General features: G+C 40.4%; 1 protein-coding gene across 4 annotated transcripts in view; it reads left to right on the plus strand.

Annotated features, from left to right (window-relative positions):
• Positions 1 to 19,038, plus strand: part of LRRC8D (leucine rich repeat containing 8 VRAC subunit D) — a 52,389-nt gene that overhangs the window by 14,321 nt on the left and 19,030 nt on the right. Inside the window, exon 3 of one of the 4 annotated variants that reach the window (XM_053950538.1) lies at positions 17,420 to 17,486. The exons of 2 other annotated variants lie outside the window; for them this stretch is intronic. The gene's annotated coding sequence lies outside the window, so the exon portion shown is untranslated. Of the gene's footprint in view, positions 1 to 9,980; positions 10,013 to 17,419; positions 17,487 to 19,038 lie in introns of those variants that run through there. One more of the 4 variants, XM_053950541.1, reaches the window with a different exon arrangement.

The raw sequence follows: 19,038 nt of genomic DNA on the forward strand, positions 1-19,038 counted from the left end.
TATCACATTTCATTTGATGTGCTTTTGAGTTGTTTTAAGAACAACTTGTCTATATAAGCTATTTGTTTACTATATGCACATAATAAGCAGCAATGCTGACCTTCGACTGGAAACCAGAATGACTGCTGGTCCTGCTGCCCCAATGCCAGGAGCAGGTATGATGAGGGGATTGGAGAGCAAGGGCTGTTTCCCTTGTGTGTGTTTCAATACCAGAAGCAGTAATTAGAAGCTTATTATCTGACAGATAAATTAAATGGATTGAAATTTCCTCCAAAATGATAAACTGGTTTTTTGCTTACATTTGTGTTATTGCCAAGGCTACCTCAAAGCAGAAGCAATGTTTTCCTTAGTGCAGATATAGATGTCACTTTGAGTAATTCTTTGCAATGAAAAGAACTTCTGTGTATCTCGCTCCAATGTTACGATTTTCATGTTGGTTTATCTTTTCTTTCTTCCTATCCTTCCAGCAGAATTTTCAATGTTATCGTTAGAGACAGAAACTGGAAAATAGCTGGAAAACAGCCCCACTTAGATGTTTTTTTCACTCTTTTTGCTCTCCTATTTCTTTGCCTAGACAGGAGACTTGTCTATTACTGATAGCAAAAGCCAGTCCTCACAGCGACGGGTCAGTGAGCTGAGCTGCTTCCAGCTTGTCTTTCTGGAGCCTGAACCCAGCCTGGCTGCGGGCGGTGGCACCGACACAGCACGGGGGAGGAAGGGATGGCCCTGGCAGGGCTTGTCACTAGCTTGCTATAGCAGAGAAAAATCTGAGCAGGGTCAAAATGCAGCACTGCTCTCTTTCAACCTTCCCTGGAGTACTGGCCTGTTGCATGGTTTTGTATTCACAGATGTGTTTTGTACTGGATGTGTATCAAATTCAGTGGGCTGCAGTATTCTTAGCTATGTGTTTTGACATATTATGATGTTGTTTTGAAATACCTACCTGCTCTCAGTTCTCGACTGGAATCTCAGGAGGTGCCTTTTGGATAGATGGGAAGCGATTCTAAATATGTTGCTCCCTCAGGCTTCATCTGTTGTCTTTGGTAGGTGATGCTGTTTTGAAGAAGGCAGCACCATGACAATTCTTGTTTTCTCAGAGGTTGGTGAACACTGGATCACTAAATCGGTGTAGTGGGGTGCAGCATCAAACAGTAAGGTCTGCCTGTCCTTGTCCATACCCGATTTGCTTTCAGGAGAGACAAAACACTTCCAGCAATTGAGAAACCACAGGAGAGATTGGACTGGGGAAAAGTTGACCTTTTCAACACTAGGTTTTCCTTGTATAGATGGGCGCAACACAACTCACAGTGCTGTATTGCACACGATGGTAAAAAGGACATACCATAAGATGTTGGTGACATTATTGCCTTGCACCTCAGATAGTAAAGATGGGGGAAAAGAGAGAGATTTGCAGGGGAAAAAATGAACAAACAGCTCTTTGTTGCTCAATTATTTTAGTGCTTCTGTGGTTTAGCTGTTATATTGTGTTACTCTGTCCACAGCTTTTTATGGACCTCTTTTAGAAAAATTTTTAATTTACATAAATAATACGTTTCTCTAGTTCTCTTCATTATTTCAAGTGCTAGAATATGCTTGCAATTATAACATTCCACTGCCTTTGGTGACTGGATATATAAAATCTGGCCTTTGTTGCTGAGCAATGAGCTCCCAAACTTTCTGCTTATCTGACTACATTTCATGAAGTAGGTTTTGCCCAGTGTATTACTGGAAACATGGAAAAGTCTTCTATGTGGAATTAGAATTGGTTTGATCAATAAAGCATCAGTCTCTTTTCCATTCCATTAACTCTTACATTCTGCAGGAGCTGGGCAAAAAAAGTGATTTTTTTTTTTCTCCTGCTCATAAATTGACTCTAATACCTTTTGAGGTAAAATATTTTTCCAGGCAGACTGCAAACAATTTTCATGGGCAGTTCAAGTAATTATTTAAGGAATAAAGTGATTGTTAACATTACTGATATTTGAAACTTTGGGGGAAAAACAATTCCATGAAAAGAAAATTTTGAGAAAGGAAAACACCATACAACCCCTTCCCCCTGGCCCTGCCATGTGCTGTTTTGAAGTTCTGTGGTAGTTAAGGGGAGCACTGCCCAGGTTTGGGTTTGGTTTGTTTTTTCCAGTCTTTACTGTGGAGGAAGCAGTACCAGAGCTTGTACCAGAGCTGCACTCTGGTGTCCAGCTGTCTGGTTTGCAGCTGGATCTGGCAGTCCCACATGCTTTGCCTTCTTGGCAGGTTGTGTGTTCTGGTGACTTGCTGCCTCCCATGACACCAGCCTGAGATGCTGGTAGTGCTGCTGAAGGCTGGGAGCAGCACACATCCCTGTGCCATGGGTGAGATGGGAAGGACTGGAAATAGAGATGCTGCATGGGTTTTTCTTTAGATGCAAGAAGCAGTGAGCTGTGTCAGAACCAGACAACCACCTCTCAAGTCACCACCTTTTGGCTGATGACTGATGGCTGTTTTTTCCAAAGTCTCTGTGCTCTCTAGTCCTTGGGCAGTCACTGATTGGTGGTAACTTGCAGTCAAGTTCACAGCAATGTCAGTTTTTCCTTTTCAGCTCAGGGAACAGGATGGGGAGCTGCAGGTAGCCTCTGCGGGATCTGGGTGAGAAATTGTGAAGGCAGATGTGGGTGGTGATGGAGCTGGGAGGTATCAGAAGGGAGAACATGGAATATAAAGCACAGCCAATCTTGCAGGAGTGTATTGGCCCACTCCTCTGGATTGTGCTGTCCTGGTATGTGTATTTAAACTGAGACAATCTGAAATTACTGGCTGTCAACTTGTTCAAATAATCAGGTTGCCAAGAACTCTGTCATTTTGTTAAGCTTCATTTCAGATTTATTGCATATTTTTTCACCTTTAGCACAACTAATTCAGGGGATGCAAATGTGAGGTTTAGCACACTAGTTCCACTCCCTGCAGTCCATTTAAATTTTCTTTTCATTTGCTTTTGCACCCCTCCTCTTTCTCAACCAGGGTTCAATCTGAAGGCAGCAACTGAGAAACTATTCCCTTCACTGAAAGGGTATGTCTAGGTTGTAGGAGATGGGGAAAATGAGAATTGGAGGTCTCATCCAGAAACATTAGACAAAGCTTATTTCAACAGCCTCTTCTGTCTTTGTTAGAACAGCTGGAGGTATGCCGACCTAAAAAGCCCCAAACCTGCTTTGATTTAACTTTCACCTAGGTCTTTATGTGTCATATCCTAACATGGGGCAGAGCTACTTCTGTTTTCCTTGTGTGTTGGATAGCACTTTCATACATTGGTTGTGGAACTTGGGTGGGTTTTTTGCAATGCCATTGAGTTTCTTTTCCTTGTGTGGGCTGTTCAAATAGCTGTGCTACTGGGAAGACAAACACTTAAAACTGAAAAATATGATGAGGCAAGGCCTGTCAAGTATTATGCATCAATTTTGTACTTTGCATGCTGAGGTCTTGACCTACTTGAGGTTTCTAGGTACTTTGGCAGTGTAAGTGTTTAGCAATGATAAACTGCAATGTCTGGCAGAGGGATTTGGTGTGCAAGGACACCTGAAAAAACAACCTTTAATCCTTTCCCTGAAATGAGCTGGTTTCCATGTTTCTGTTTTTTCAGAGAGGTTGGACAGGGTGCTTCCATTTAGTGTGTGCTGGCATGATATTTAGTGCTCAGCACCTTGCTTTAATAGTTGTCAGCAAAGTAATATTGATAGAGCTGACTTACTGGACTTCTTTTTCCCTGCATGTGTGTCACATTAATTCTTTGAATGTATTTTTTTTTCTCATAAGTAATCAATATACCAGGAAAAGACCTGTTCACCTATAACATCTGAAAACAGTAAAAAGAGCAGAAGACCAGAAAGCCCCCAGATATCCCTAAATAGCAACAACAAAATGAGCTATAATGTGGTCAGGGGGAGAGCTGCTTGTTGCCAAGGGCACTTGCTAAGAGGGAGACAGATTATGAAAGCCCACCATTTATTTTGGATTTTTGAATGAGGGAAAATGTAATTGTGCTCTCTAAATAAATGAGTGCAGTAGTTATGTTATGTATTGTTCCTTATATTTTAAATGACTTGTTAATAGTTTCACAGCTTGTCACAAAAGGCCTTGGTGTTTATTCTTGGTTTTCTAGATAGTCTGATTACAGATGATGGAACTAGACAGGCTAAAGGGTCATGGCATTTTAGAAAGAGATCCTCTAAATTAATATCTCAAGGACCTTTTAGAGTTAGAGGTGTCTCCAAGATAAGCTATTACTGATCTGAGGCCACGGATATGAATATTTCTTGATTATTAAATGCCCCAAACGTGAGTAGATGTGTGTATAATTAAAAGGCTCTGTGGGTCAACACTGGCTAAAAATGTTTTTTGAAGTTTGTATGGGTAAACAGTGTTACTGATGTTTCTTGACACCTTTTCTGCAATGTCATCTACCCTATTAACAGCATATTTAGGGATGGGTTTGTTTCATTCTGTACAATCAGAGTGCGCATAAGGCATGTGCATCTTGCTTTCATAGCAGTCACAGACCAGTCCTCAGGAGCTGACTCACTGCTATTTTGTAAGCAGGGTTTGCCTGCCTTTTATGTGGTTCTGCATTTTTCCATTCCACAGTCCATGGTAATTTAGATCTTAAGTGTGCTGGTGTTAAAAAGCCTGCTTCCTGGAGTAGATCTTATCTCCATGTATGTACTTGGCTTAATTTGATACCAACAAAAGTAACTTTGGATTATTTCACTTTTTTCTAGTTGGGTCCTAATCATGTTATGTTACAAAGGCACTTCCCCTGCAGCTAACACACATGTTCATTAACAAACAAGTATTAATGATTTGGAGGGAATTGTATTTGGTCTGTTAGTTATTGTTACACTGTTGCACTTGTAGGGGCTCGTTTTCAAATTTTCCTGCACAATATTTGACTTCCTTGAGTTTCAGATTGTCTTGTTCTACTTGCCTTGTAACTGAGCTTTGCTATTGGGATGTCGTGGTAGGGTGGGAGTGGTAAAAGTGGGCCACTGGAAAGATACAGAAGGAAGGCGATGGCTCCCTATAACTTGAGCATTCAAGTTAGAATTTCTAGTGTGTAGCATACCTTGGGTAACAGTGGATTCCATTATTGACTTCCAAAATCACTTAAACTCACTCTCACACCTTAGTAACACTTTATTCATGGTAAGTCAGATATTTTCTTGTGACTTCTTACTACTTGCTTTTACTTGGCTCAGTTAGATTATTTTTTTCCACGCTGGCACATTCGGAGGAAGTAAAGTGCCAGAAATCTTCAGTGCTGTCATGATTTTTATTTTTTAATGAAAAGCTTTTCTGAAAATAATTGGATACCAATGTGTAAATCAAAGTTTTCCCAAAGTACTGCTACCTTTGTAATTTTTTTATAGCTTTCCTAGGTAAAAGTCGGAAGATCAGATTGTTTTAATTGATGTTTTTGCAAAACTTGTGTGGCTGGAAAACTGACAGTAGTCATGTGAATTTCATATTACTTCTGCATGATTAAAATCAACAGCAGCACTCTGGGCTACTACTAGAAATATTTCCAGAAAAACCATACAGGACAGATTAGGGGAGATAACCCAGCAGAGACTTTTTTCCCTATTCCTCATATTTTGTGATAGCTCCAAGGCTGAGCATAGTAAAAGGGAAAGATGTAAATCATTCTTAGGGAAAAAGGGTGAAGTGATACTGGTTTTCCTGGCAGTAGGCAGGAGAAGAGAAACAGAGAGGAGAGAGGAGAGAAACAATAGGAAGCTTTTTGTTTCCTGGGTGAAGTTTCACATTTGACACTGGTAAGTGGGAGCCTGATCTGAAGGCATCGGGTGGGTAGAACGGCAGCACCTTCCCTGGGAGCTGCTGGACTTCAGCCTGGGTGTTCCTGCAGGAAACTCCACCCTCTCCTTCTATCTCTTTCTGGTACGTTTTCTAAGCCTTGATGTCGTCTTGTTACTGCTGGCAAAAAGTGACATGTGTGGGAGATATGCAAATGTATTGTAGTGTTCTGATATAATTTTAGCACAGGAAAAGAGCAAGCTCTGTACATAGGTATCACTAACTGAGCTGCAGTCTTGCAGCTCAGTTTGTTTAGTAGAGCTGTCAAACTTTGAAAAGAGATTTGCATGGATGTGGGGTATAGGATCAAGTTTGTAATGTTGTAAACTTAAAAAGTAGCTATCAATCCACAGTTCTCTAAATTCCTTTACAGACAGTAGAAATTGTCTGAATGAGTGTAGAAGAATTGTATAGTTCAATGACATGATAATTGAGGATTGCTGATGATGTGAATCCTCTTGTTATTTACAGCGTATACTGTCACTGGAAGAATACTGGCTTTGCAATGAATAACTGAGGTGGACTTTATCTTCTCTCGCTTCTCTCAGTGTAAAATTCTAAGTACTGTTTTACCTTTTCTCTTTTTTCTTTTTTCTTTTCTTTGTGGTAATTTTTCTTTCCAGGTATAATGAGGGCTTGATGATCTTGTGGGAGAAGAATGAATCTACTAAAATCCTGTCTCATAATGTACAGGGTTAAGTAGCACACTCAGGAGGGTAATGTTCCAGTGGAATTGCAGTCTCCCCATAACAGTTTAGACTTTGGTAAAGCAAGTGGATGAGTCATTGCAGGGATTTGATGGCTGAAAAGATTGATTAATAATTAATTTAAAAACAAGATGCCCTTTCCTCTGTGTCCTAGCTTTCAGCCATTCAAAAGATCATCAGATTCCCACATGTAGTTTAACATTTGAGTACTAAGGATGTGTTTACTTTGATGTCTTTCCCTGAACTGCAAATGTTGCTTTGTCTTTGCTTTTGCTCACACATTATTTATAGAGATATAAATGTCAAATTTGACTCAAGTGTTCTGATGAGGTTACTGCACTTAGAAGGAGCCAAATGTTCTCATTTGGTGTGCTAGGGTTATACCTGCCTCATGACCTTTTTGAGATACACTGGTATACCAGGTGCTTAATGGATAATGGCATTCCTGATTTCCAGGAATTCTTGCATACAGGTTCTTTGCTTTTCTTCAGTAGACATTTGTCAGTTAAGGATTTGTATTTCTACAGGTCTGCATTTAAGCTGGGTATCTAATGGGAAACCCTGGGTCCAGGGTGCTTTCTGCCCTTATGCTGGGATAGTGGTAAAAGTGAAGAATGCTGCTGACTACAGTGTAACCCTGAAAGGATGACTCAAAATGGGCCCTTTGAATTCAGTTAAATCAGCATAAAAAATGTCTGTTTGAGGGGAGTTCAACAGCAGTAGGTCAAAGATGTGAGGTCAATCAAAACACAGGCACAGAAGCTTCAGCAGCATTTTGGAATCCTTTAAGATAAATTGATACCCTCTTGAGTGTTCCTGTCTGGGGCAGATCTTTGATACGAGATAGGTCTTGTGACTCTGCTCTTAGAAGAGGTAATAACCTGTATTTTGTCTTTTTGTTTAATTAAAAGCACCCTATGTGCAATCCTGGGAAATACAGGTACTGAATCTTGAATATTTAGTGCATGGTGAATGTACATCAAGACATCTGTTTGCTGACAGTGTACAAAAAGCCACTGTCCAAACTTTCATTTTTACTTATTTATAAGAGTGAATGAAAATGTGTAATAATCTTACCTTGAACTGTTGCTATCATTCATAATTTAAACCTGAAATGCTTCACATTTTCAGTGTAATGGCCCCATTAATCATTAAATTCCGAACTCTGGCTTGGCTGTAGTCTTCTGATCAGGCTTCTGTAAAAATAAAAGGCTGCCTGATATTTGGTACCAAGATGTAGCTACAACCTTCTGGCATTGGTGTTTGTGACATTATGTGTAAGGTACAGCAGCTGACACCTCGCATTTGCAAAGCCTCAGTCTTTGAAGATTTGTGTAAATTTTCCTGCCTGCAGGTGATGAAATACTTTGGACTCCTTTATCTGTGAACATTATTTTACTGTAGTCAAAAGTTAAGATTTAGATGCACTGCTTTATAAATGCTGTATAATAGTTATTGCATACTGCAGAGTTATTATGAGTAGGGATTTTGCCTTTGCAAGGATAGCATTGGAGTTAGACTTCAGGAAGTTTTGTAAAAATAGGTTGTTTCTTGACCTTTGTGATAAAACCACCATTTGCCTGTGCACAGAATATGGAAGGAGAAAGCTCTCCCTCCCACTACCTCTTTAATTTGTGTTAAAAGCACTGAAAATAGGAAATGTGGAGATTTTAGCTGCAGGGAAGACTATGTAATCTGATTTATAAAACTAGACCTTCTCGAATGCTTGTTTTACTCCAGCAAAACCTTCTTTGGTAAACGTCATGTGCAGGATTGAGTGGGTGTTCACCTGCTGGTTTGTCGAGAGAGGAGGACAGGAAAGCAGTTTGCTCTTGAGGGGTGTTGGGAAGAAGTGGATGATTTCACAGCTTGCAGTATATAAAACTTGCTCTGGTGTCAGTATGGGCAGTGGAATTTGACAAGAAGTGGGAGGGGAGAAGTGTGTGTGACTAGAGTGGTACTTTGCCTTCTGGAAGGAAGAAGCAGGGTCTGGAATTCATAGTTTGACATTTTTGAATGTGGGGAAGAAGCCAAAGGAAGCTAGTGGCTGTTGGGACATGACTGATTTGCTCCAGTTTACAAAGTAGGTGTGGACAGCAGAAATCAGAAGGACAGCAAGAAATCACCAGGTTTTGTTTTAGCTGAAGAGGCAAAAAACTGCCAATGGAATGATCACCCAAGGCACCCTGGCCTGCTCTAAGTCCTAATGTTGGAGCTTGGAAGTGCAGCTGTTTGCAGTTCACAACTTGAGAGCCACTTTGCTCTGGATTACTGCCATTGGGAACGTCCCTAAGGCAGAGAAGTCCCTGAAGAGAAGTAGTTGCAGTTACATTAGCTTTTTCTCTGGGATCACTGTGGGACTGCTGGATGGATGAGACAAGGGGTCAGAGATGGATTGGTGTTTCCTCCAGGCCTTATCAGATTTGCCTGTGGAGAGAGTTGAGCAATGGTGCTGTAAGAGGATTCCAAGGCAGAGCGGGTGAATCTGGCTACTGGAACTTGCCCTAAGGAGCCAGACTCACCAGGGCAGCTTGCCTGAGTGTCTTGGTCCAGAGCCTGTGAAGTGGGAGTTGACATACACAAAGTATGTGGCTGGGCAATCCTTGTGCATTAACTTTGGTAACTTTTGTAAAGTGTCTCCTGTTAATTACCTTGCTGTTGAATATGTGAAAAGTAAGATTGGGTTTTTTTTCTTTCTATTAAGCTGAACTAGAAATAGTCCCTATGGGTTTTGAGGCTTGGACACAAGAACATTATTTATCATGTGGTGTCACATCAGCTGAAATCCTCAGACAGTAAGGCTGCTGGATTTCCCGACACTTGCCTTTCTCCTAGTCTGTCACAATTCTTCCACCATTCAGACTGGCGTTTCTTGTATGTTTGGGTTATGGGGGTAACAAAGCTTGTGAAACATGACAGTCTGTGAAAAATAAGTCTGTAATGTTCCTTCAGCTTTTCCACTGGGATAATTTTTCACATGTACATTTGCATTAATAGCAGTTGGCTTCTAGTTAATAAATACAGTGCCCTGTGAAATTAATGGGTTATTAGGGTTGGATGGGTTCCTGTGGTGCCCTTAGTGCTGCAGCTTTCACTAGCTAGCTGTGCCTTTGCTTGTGTGCACAGCGGAGTTGTTTACATGTTAGGAATATGCTAGAGGCAAGGAGAAAGGAACAGCTTTAATGTGATGCAGCTTAGATGCTCTGTGGGGGAGGCCTCAGAATTGTTCATAACAGGATCAAATGTCAATCAATGTTACGAGAAGAATAAAGTTACTGTTTGTGAGAAAATTAAAGAATAGTATATTACATGCTTTTCCTCCATCTATTTTTGACCCTGTCTAGGAAAATGTCCTTCTCCTGTGGTTCTCTTGAACCCTGTAAGAGTATCAGTGATACCTAGGAGAAGCATCTGTACAGACCTCTCCTTTTGGCTCCAGCCACTCCTCTGGACTGCCTTTGGTAAGGAAACAAGTAATATGCCAGCCAGCTTCTTTCAGCTCTTGCATGAAAAGCCTGGTGATCATGTTGCTGAGGATGCTGCTGGAAAATTGTGGCTAATATTAAATTTCTTTTACAGGCACATCTGGGGATTTGCTGCTCTATAGAGTAAGAAAACAGTTACTCTAACATCAAGCCATGAACATGAGAAAATGGCTTCTCCCTCATTGCAAGGGAGGAGAGAGAAGTGGAGAGGAAAACAGCTGAAAATCTCCTCCTCTCTCTCCAGAGCTATTTTTTGCCAGTGACAGAGAACGGTGGGATGAGCAAAGCTGATCTATATCTGCAGCAGGCTGTGGCTCTGATCTGAAGATGTATCCCCAGGAAAAAACAATGAGAGATTAGCTGTGGGGGAGGGAGCATCCGAAGTCAAAGCACTTCTCTGCTTGTTCTGCACCTGCAGTTTCTGTTCCAAGCTGCTTTGCATTGTAGGCAGGTGATGCTTAAAATTTGTCAAGAAGGGGCTATCACATTTTGTTTTAGATTATGCCCCATGAGTCAAGCTGCTAGGGCAACAGGCTGGGGTTTGCAAGAGCAGCTGGGGAATGCAGCTTGGGGAGTAAGGGTAGGAATAGGGAGGGAAGGTCTGGAGAGGAATCATGCATAATTGTGTCAGAATAAAAGGCTTTTCAAGCCAAGGCTAGGTGCCTGCTAGAAATGCTTGTCTAAAACCTGGCAAATACACAATCAGGAATTCCATTTACCAGAAATCGAGCTTTTCTGATTGTGTGGCTTCTTGCATTCTTCTTAGAATGGTTTGGTGTTGAACCAGTATCCTGATATGTTGTGTTGTCTGGGCCTGTCTCCCAAGGGAGATATTTTGGACAGTTACTCCCAAGTAAATTGTGTGTCATTCTGGAGTTAAGGGCTTGTCTTCACATGCCATTAGGAAATCATTCAAGTCAGCTGAAGATGTGAATTTAAAGTGAATTGTTTCAACTGTTCTACATCTTTGAGTCAGAATAATTGAAAGTCACTTTGATTCTGAAGAAGAGCATCTGCAGAAGGTCTCAAAGAGTTTAAGCAAATCAGTTTTTTAATTTGCATGGTTTTTGTCTTCAGAATTAATCCAAAGTGCCTTATGTAGGCAAAGCCTCCAAGTGGATTATATTATATAGGAATGATTCCTCTTAAGGATTTGGGAGGGTTTATGTGGATGTAGATGTATTACTAGTCAGGAATAGCACTTGTATTTTAAAGTCACCTTGTACTTTCATCTGAATTCATTTTTCAACCTTCTGACTCTGCTAACCTTAAGCAGAAATTATGAGAGGATGTGAACTGACTTTAGTCTCTGCAGTAGACCTTTAAAATGCTGCTGATGGCATCCTTAAAGCTATGACTAGCTATATAATGACTGAAAATTTCAGTAGAAACTTCTAGTTCACATATTTAATCTTTTATAGTGAATGAAATGCACTTTAGTGGATAAAGCTGCTGATTTCTTCTGAGATTTTCTAAGCTGATGGGAAGAGGGTGAAGGAAATTAGAGGAGTACTAGCCCTCTGAGCAAATCTTGGACTTCCACCCCAAATTGAAATTCTTCCTATCCCATACAAAGTTTTTTTTTCAGATGTGTGTATGAAACAGGGACCTTTAGCAAAATCTGGGTAATAGAAAAAGGCTGAATGTTCTGTTACCTGAGGCTTTTGGCAACCTGCATAGTTAGGTTTACCTCAAGCCTGAGAGGAAGAGACAGAGGAGTCTGGCAAAGGGATTGTGCACTTCGGACTGAACTGTCTGTGCAGACTGGCAGTTTTGAATATTTGCTGCCTAATTCAGGAGGAATTTATTGGAGAAGTTACAGACAGCTCTCCATTTTGCATTTTAATGTATTGCTACAGTCTTCTTTTCTTCCTTCTTTACTTCCCTTCCTTTTTAATAAGAAGAGGAATATCTGAATTACTGTAGGTATTTTTCCTTAGTCATTTTCAGTTGTGCAAAATAAGTTGCAGTGGCTGATGTACAGCAAGAACACAGATTATTGCCTCTTCAGTTACTGAATTTAGACTTTTAAAACATAGGAAGGAATTTCTAATTTAACTAAATTCATGCAAGTATGTGTTTCAGCAGCCGTGTGAGATTAAGTGGAAAGGTCCATTGTGTATGTTGAACTGCAGAATTCCATCTGTAGACTGCTACTGCCATGCTTCTAGAACACAAAACAGATCACTGTGTGTGGATAGTTAGCATATTATTTAAATAAGGCTGTGAAAATTGAAGGTTCTGAATGTTTTTCTTACTGTTGAGGCAATTATAAAGTCAAATATTGTCATTTTCTTGTTGAATACTTTTATTGCCCTGTGAAAGACTTGGTTCTAGAGACTGACTGATTCTGCCCGAAGGTTTAATTGACAGGATGGGCAAATCCAGGTAGAGCACAGATGCCTTCACCTTGGGCAGATGAGGGATGTTGTATCTACGCTCTGAGTGCACGTGCTTTGCACTGCCTTTCTTGGCTGAGGAGCAGTGCAGTTTCTGTGGCAGTGTCCCACTGGGATCAGACAGAGGTCAGTTCATTTTGCCTTGTTCATCAAACAAGCAGCAGATGGCTGGGCTGTGCAGAAGTTGTTAACCTGAGTGAGGGTCAGGCTGATGGTAGGAGGCTGAGTTTGTATGTTGTCCAGTGTGGTTGACTTACCAGATTGGTTACTTGGTAAATACCTCATCTTTACAGTCAAGGACTAGATTTTGAGGCGCTTTTTAGAGATGTCTGAAATGGCCGATCAGGAAATGTTAGGTTTGTTTCCCTTTGTACGCTCTGTTTAGTTTTGTTTTGGTTGCCTCCGGAGTGCTGAACATCCTAGTGGCATCATGGAAGGATGTTCAGTGCCATGGAAATGTAGCCCACTGCAGGTCAATTCTTGTTTCAGGTCTTCAGCTGACAAAGCTACTGTGGACTTTATCACACAGCTAGAAGTTGGTTGGTTGCCATGGGACCATCGAGTGTGACCCATTTATGTAAAGGATAAGCAAACAGCAAACAGCCCCGAAGAAATTACACTTAATGCTTCAAAAGAGCATATTTGTCATCACAGAGAACTCAATATCATTGTAGGAAAAAAGAAAAGTGAACAGAAAACAGATCCTTGTAAGAAGATACTAAATAGTCCAAAAGCTGGAATTCTGGTATAAAGAAAGAAGACATCTACACTAACAGCCCTCTGGTTTCAGGACACATCTAGAAATTTAAAAGAAAAGCCAGTAGTAATTAAGGGGAAAGTGGATATATGAGAATGCAAGTTAGAAGTTAGGAAGTAAGTTAAAGAATTAGCTGAATATTTTCTACAGTTCAACTATGTTAGAAATAATTCAAATTACTAGACAGAGATTAATAAAGTAGCTCATGCAAAAAAAGTAGAAATATTTGTTAATACTCTTCCATATTTGGGAAAGTGTAGAATGTGATACCATTAGTGCAATTCCAACAGAGAATTAAGTTTGATTTAATAAATTAAGATTTCTTCTAGGGGTGCCCATATGCAAATCAGCAGTGCTGTGACTTGATTGTTCTAAAGACCTTGGTGATATGTCTGTAGGCATGCAGACAGTTTTTAATAACTGTTGGTATTGGGGGTCTTAAAACCAACTGTGCCAGAATAGACAAGGAAAGAGTGGGAGACTGACTTAATCATAATCCAGATAGCTTGACATTAATAGTCACCAAAATACCGAACAAAATTAAAGCAGCCAGGACTCTGAGATGTAGTAAAGCTATGTCTTCAAAGGCATCTGATGCAAGGGGGCTGGAGCCAGTTCAACCCATTATGGTACTCTGCTGCTCCCTTGCTCCTTCCAAGTCCTGTCTCTCGTTCCCTCTCACAGCAGCAGCAGAGGTAGTCAGTGAGGGCTGCTGTGCCCCCTGGGGGCTCTTGTCCTGACATGTTACTGCTCTGTGATATTGCAAAACGAAATGGATTAAGAACTGACTAATGTTTGAAAGTTAGTCACTTGTGGTGAATCATTGTCAAACGAGAATGCTTCTAGAAATCTTGTTTCAAGGATTGAAGTGAGGGCATATTCCACTGAATTTTTTCATCAAGTAGCTAGAGACAAGGGCAGAATTGGCAGGCCACATCACTCTAGGCAGCGTGGTAAACAAGGACAAAGCAGCCTGGACACCGGAATTCGCACAGCCTGGTGAACTGCAACAATCAAAGGTGCAATTTAATGTAATCTGTAATATCATGGGGGCTGCAGGTGTTACACTTCAGGGTAGTGACAGAAGAGGAGCTTGGGGAGAAGACTACTAGGGGATACTGTAAATCAACAACTGGATGTGACTGCTGTCTTGCAGGGCAGCAAAGGGGTATAACTTTGGGTGTAGGAGGGGCAGTGGGTGAAGGAAGGTGAATCGTCTGCAATTCTGAGATCAAGAGGAGCCTGTTGAAAATGGGAGTTCACATAAGTCAGAGGAGATATTTGAAGGCTGACTGGTGTTCCACAAGGTGAGCCTGAAAGGCTCATTCTGTTGCTGGGTTTGTTGTTTCTTGATAGATAAGTGGAGGCACTTGATAATTGGTGGGAAACACCTTCTGAGGGAGAGCACGCTGGAGGCTAAAACGCAAACAGAAACAGGCATGACGCAGAACTGATGGCTGGAAGCCATTGCAATCAGGCAATTGGAAATAAGTGCATTTGTAATGGTGAGAGAGCATAAGTGCTAGAACAAATAAATAACAGAGGGAAGTGGTGGACTCCACCCAAAATGTTCTCAGGGCTGAAAGATTCTCTGGAAGTGTCCTCTGTGCTAAATACAAGAATTATTGAGAGTGGTGGTATGTGATGTCAAACTGCTTTCAGTAAGTCCTAGATGGGACTATACAGACCTGCAAACCAAAATGTTCTTCACATGTGCTGCATAGCTGAGCATTAGCTGGCCTCTCTGCTAGGAAGTGTGTGTATATATATATCTATAGCATATGTGTGTGTATACTTCAGGAGAGGCATATAGATGGGTGGCGCCTCTTGGCGTGAGATATGTAGCTCCTTTGTTAAATATTTCAAGAGCAACTGAAGAAACTGGAATCCAAAAGTGGTGACCAAGAGTTTCCTAACCATGCATATGGTTCTTCATGGACTCAAACTGGGACACGTGAGTGTGTTTCCACTCTGCTTATGCTAGGAAATAATTGCTGTCTGCAGGGTCGACTTACTTGTGTGTAATGCTGTCTGAGCTCTTCTCTCTGGAACTGACCTTTCTTGCATAATAACCAGTTTTGGAATCTTTGTGCTGCTCTTCTCTTGCAAAGCAGCAGCTTAGATCTTTCTGTTCCCCTTCTTGAAGGTGCATCTAAAGGAGTGTTGAGGAAAAGTAGAATGGAATGGAGTAAGTGTGGCAGCAGGCTCACAAGCAATGAGTTTATGAGTAATATTTTGGTGGGGGGGTTGAGTGTGGGTTTGTTTTTCTTTTTTAAAGTGGACAGTTAATTTCAGAGCTCACTGCTACACGATACCATTATGGGTAAGAATTGACAGGATTCCAGGAAGGATTAGACACCCAGGAAATTATTTATTTAGTTTCACATAAATCTATATGATTCTGTTCTGCACTTAGAAAACAGTTGATAACAGTGGGGTCTAATGTGGTGAACTGATTATTGCATAGCTGTTTACTAGGAAACTTCTTTTGCTGTATCTGTTTCTAGCTACTTTCACAACAGGAACTGGTGATTCAGAGTTCTGTTTCTAAATTTAATATGAGAAGGAGCGTAATTTGGGCTGAAGGAACACTGAGGGTGTGTGTATGAAGGGGAGGTGGTGATAAAGGGAGAACGCACCCTGTGTGCTAAAATGTGTCATTTGTGCCTCTGATTGCAGGGCATGCATGCTGATATACAAACAGAATATGCATGGATCAGAGTAGCAAACTGCTCTTTGAACACTCAGCTTTTCAGTGATGATACTTGTACAGTATATCTCTGTTGTATTAAAGTAATTGATCTGCAGGGAAAATGAAGCATCTTTGAGGACTGATACCATCAGAAATGGAGAGAGAAAAAGAGCAAGGAGACTTAAGTTATGGAAAGAAGGAGGTTTAGCTGTGTTTTTGTCAGGCAAAAGTCTTCCAATTCCTTTGTAATTACCTCTTGATACTTGTTTTGGAGAAAGCTTCTCTCTGCTCTTAAATGAAGAGTTACAAATGCTGTAATTATCATTACTTTTTTTCTTTTCTTTTTTTTTCCTTCCCAAGGTTACATGTAGGTGAGACACGCACACCCACAACTTTATTTGGTGTGACAGTTGCATCTGGTAAATACAAGCGGACAGAAAGTACTGATTTTTGGGAAGCATTGATATTGGGAAGGTGCAGGTACAGGCATGATGACTGTGAGGGTTGTTTCACTGTTGCTTCCCTTTCATGGTTTCCAAGCCCCGGGATAGCTGCTCAGCACTTTTAACAGTATATGCCTCAGAGTGCTCTTGAGATGTCACCTGAAGAGCAGAGAGCTCTGTGTTTGTCACTGTGTCCACACAGTAACATATGTAATACGTGATCAAAGAAAACAGGTCAGCTCTGCATGGATCCTGCAACCCATGTCTGTTCACCACCCAAATCTTGGTGGAAAGCAATCTGCAGGATTATAGAACAAGAACATGAGAAAAATGATGTAGTTAAAGTTTTAAAACTTGAGCAGGTTCAAAAGATGAAGCATTTTAGCATTGCTGTCCTTGTAGATGGGAATGTTATTTTGTTGTCATGCCATTTGTGGCTCAAAGATGGAGACCAGTGAATAGATTTTCTTTGAAGTTCTTTGCAAGGATAAAAGGAACACATCAGTCCTACTAGCTCTAGAGGCTGCCTTTCTAGCTTAATGTAGCACTAATCTGGCAAAGAATCAAGTAGGGATAATGGACTGTGAACAGAGGAGAACATGATGAAGCCATAGATGCTATGAATTGGCTGCATCAAGAAACACAGTGAATTGTGATATTTTGTGGCTTTTGTATGACTGCCATATTTTTCCATGCATGCAATCATTCCAACACAAGTTAAATTCTTTGTTGTAGGAAAGCTAAATATTTTTGAATGCTGAGTCTGAAACACAGATGATGTACTGCAGCAAAAGACTCTCATGGGATGTTTTTACGAGATGGCTTTTATTTGTTAAATGAGTTTTCAGTAGTTCTTCAGTACATGCTATTGTATTGTTTGTGTGATGTCTTACAGTGTCACTGGTCTGATCTGGACTGTGATGACTGAATAAATTGCATCATTTGCTGACTGTGGAAAGATGGCTTGATCTGCAAGACACATTTATGTATATGTGCATTTTGTAATGTAATTGTAATCATAAATTAAATATGTTCAGTTAATGCCAAATACAAGCTGTATTCATAACTCTTGCTGTTCTTGTCTACCCACAGGAGTTCCAAGAGTCAGAGGGGATCACAGAGGAAACTGAAGCTGCTTTTGTACTTTAAGGGGGGGAAGGTAATGAAATAAGTTATGTAGTCTAAGACATCTTGAAAATGGAGACTTTTAAGTGGTCTTTGGGCTTCTACCAAGGAGCATGCTGCTGGCATTTAGGTTTTGTGCATTAGAGGAAATAAAACACTAGAAATCCCTTGGCTTTCATCTACAGAGAAATAGCTATACTTTGCTGCTGTGTTTTGGCCATGTTGTGTTTTGGCACAGTTATGGTAATTTATAATTTTATGTCCTGTGGGTTTTCAGTGACTTAAAATTACTAAGAAGAAGCAGCTTGCCCTGAAGTGGTTGGTGAGATGGTTTTACAGTTGGCAGGGAGACCTTCTCTAGGAGTTGGAGGATCAGACTCTGTAGTGTGTTGTGGCTTTGACAGTGACTGATGTCACAGAGGAGGACTGGAGAAAACTATAGTAGCTGGCTGTGGTGTTGTGATGTGGTTAATTGTTCCTTATTGATCCTTGCCTTGGATGATAGAGGTGTAGACCTTGTAATTAAAAAAGCTCAAGTGCAAGTCTCATTGGGAAAAGTTGAATATTTTATGTTAATATGATTATGCTTTTGCTCATTGCTAAAAGACTTCAAATTTTGAGTGTGTTATAGTGAAGATATATTGAGGTCTCTGTTCAAATTGCAGCTATTCACAAACAGCAACTCAGAGGCAAAAAATCATTTTATGTAACTTCAAGTGGTGCCATCAGCACTTTTTTTTTTTTTTGCTAACTGAAGGCAATAAAGATTCTCTAATAAATGAGTCATAATATCATTATTGCTCTTATATAAATAACTTGAGATCTTGTAGTCTAATCCTGTTGGCCTTTACCTGCATGACTGTTTTAATTTTTGATGGGGATTTTGTTTCTGTTTTAAACCACTTAATGATTACTCAATTCCTACAGTCAGTTGTTTCTCCCCCCTTTAGGGGTAGAACTAAAACTTTATTTACAACTTGCGTCTTGTAATTTGACAAAATGAGGATCAGTGAATATGGCCAGCTTCAGCAAGTAACTCTTTGCAGAGCACTAAGAAGCACTATACCCAGACCAACTATGTGTGGAAAACTTGGCTACACTCCCCAAGGAAGAGTTTCAGTAACTGGAGAGAAATGGTTTTATTTGTGAACTGTACACCTGCATAGAAAGACCAAGATTTCCTGCTACTTTGTATCTTTCAATGATACCTTTGTTCAATCACTTTTCATAGTAGAATTGCATGGTAAGGAATAATTCCAACACACTGCCAATACTTGAAAACTTTGTTTAGGATGACTTTACTTTGTGATTACTCCTGAGATCAACATGTTGCTAATGTAGAGAGTAAAAGATTTATTCCAATTTCTAGCCCATGGCAGAAACTTGAAGGTTCTTCCTTTTCATAACTGGTCAGTCTTGAAACTCTGCCTTCCTCAAACACACTGCTGTGTTATACAGTATGAAATCTGATGCAATTCAACTGAATTTTTGGGCCATAATTCTTTTGAAACAAGATGACACACTGTATAATGCAGTAAAGCTTTGATATAGATTAGGGAGTTAAACCTTCTATGCACTATAAATAT

The sequence above is a fragment of the Vidua chalybeata genome, chromosome 9 (assembly GCF_026979565.1).
Source record: "Vidua chalybeata isolate OUT-0048 chromosome 9, bVidCha1 merged haplotype, whole genome shotgun sequence".
NCBI lineage: Eukaryota > Metazoa > Chordata > Aves > Passeriformes > Viduidae > Vidua > Vidua chalybeata.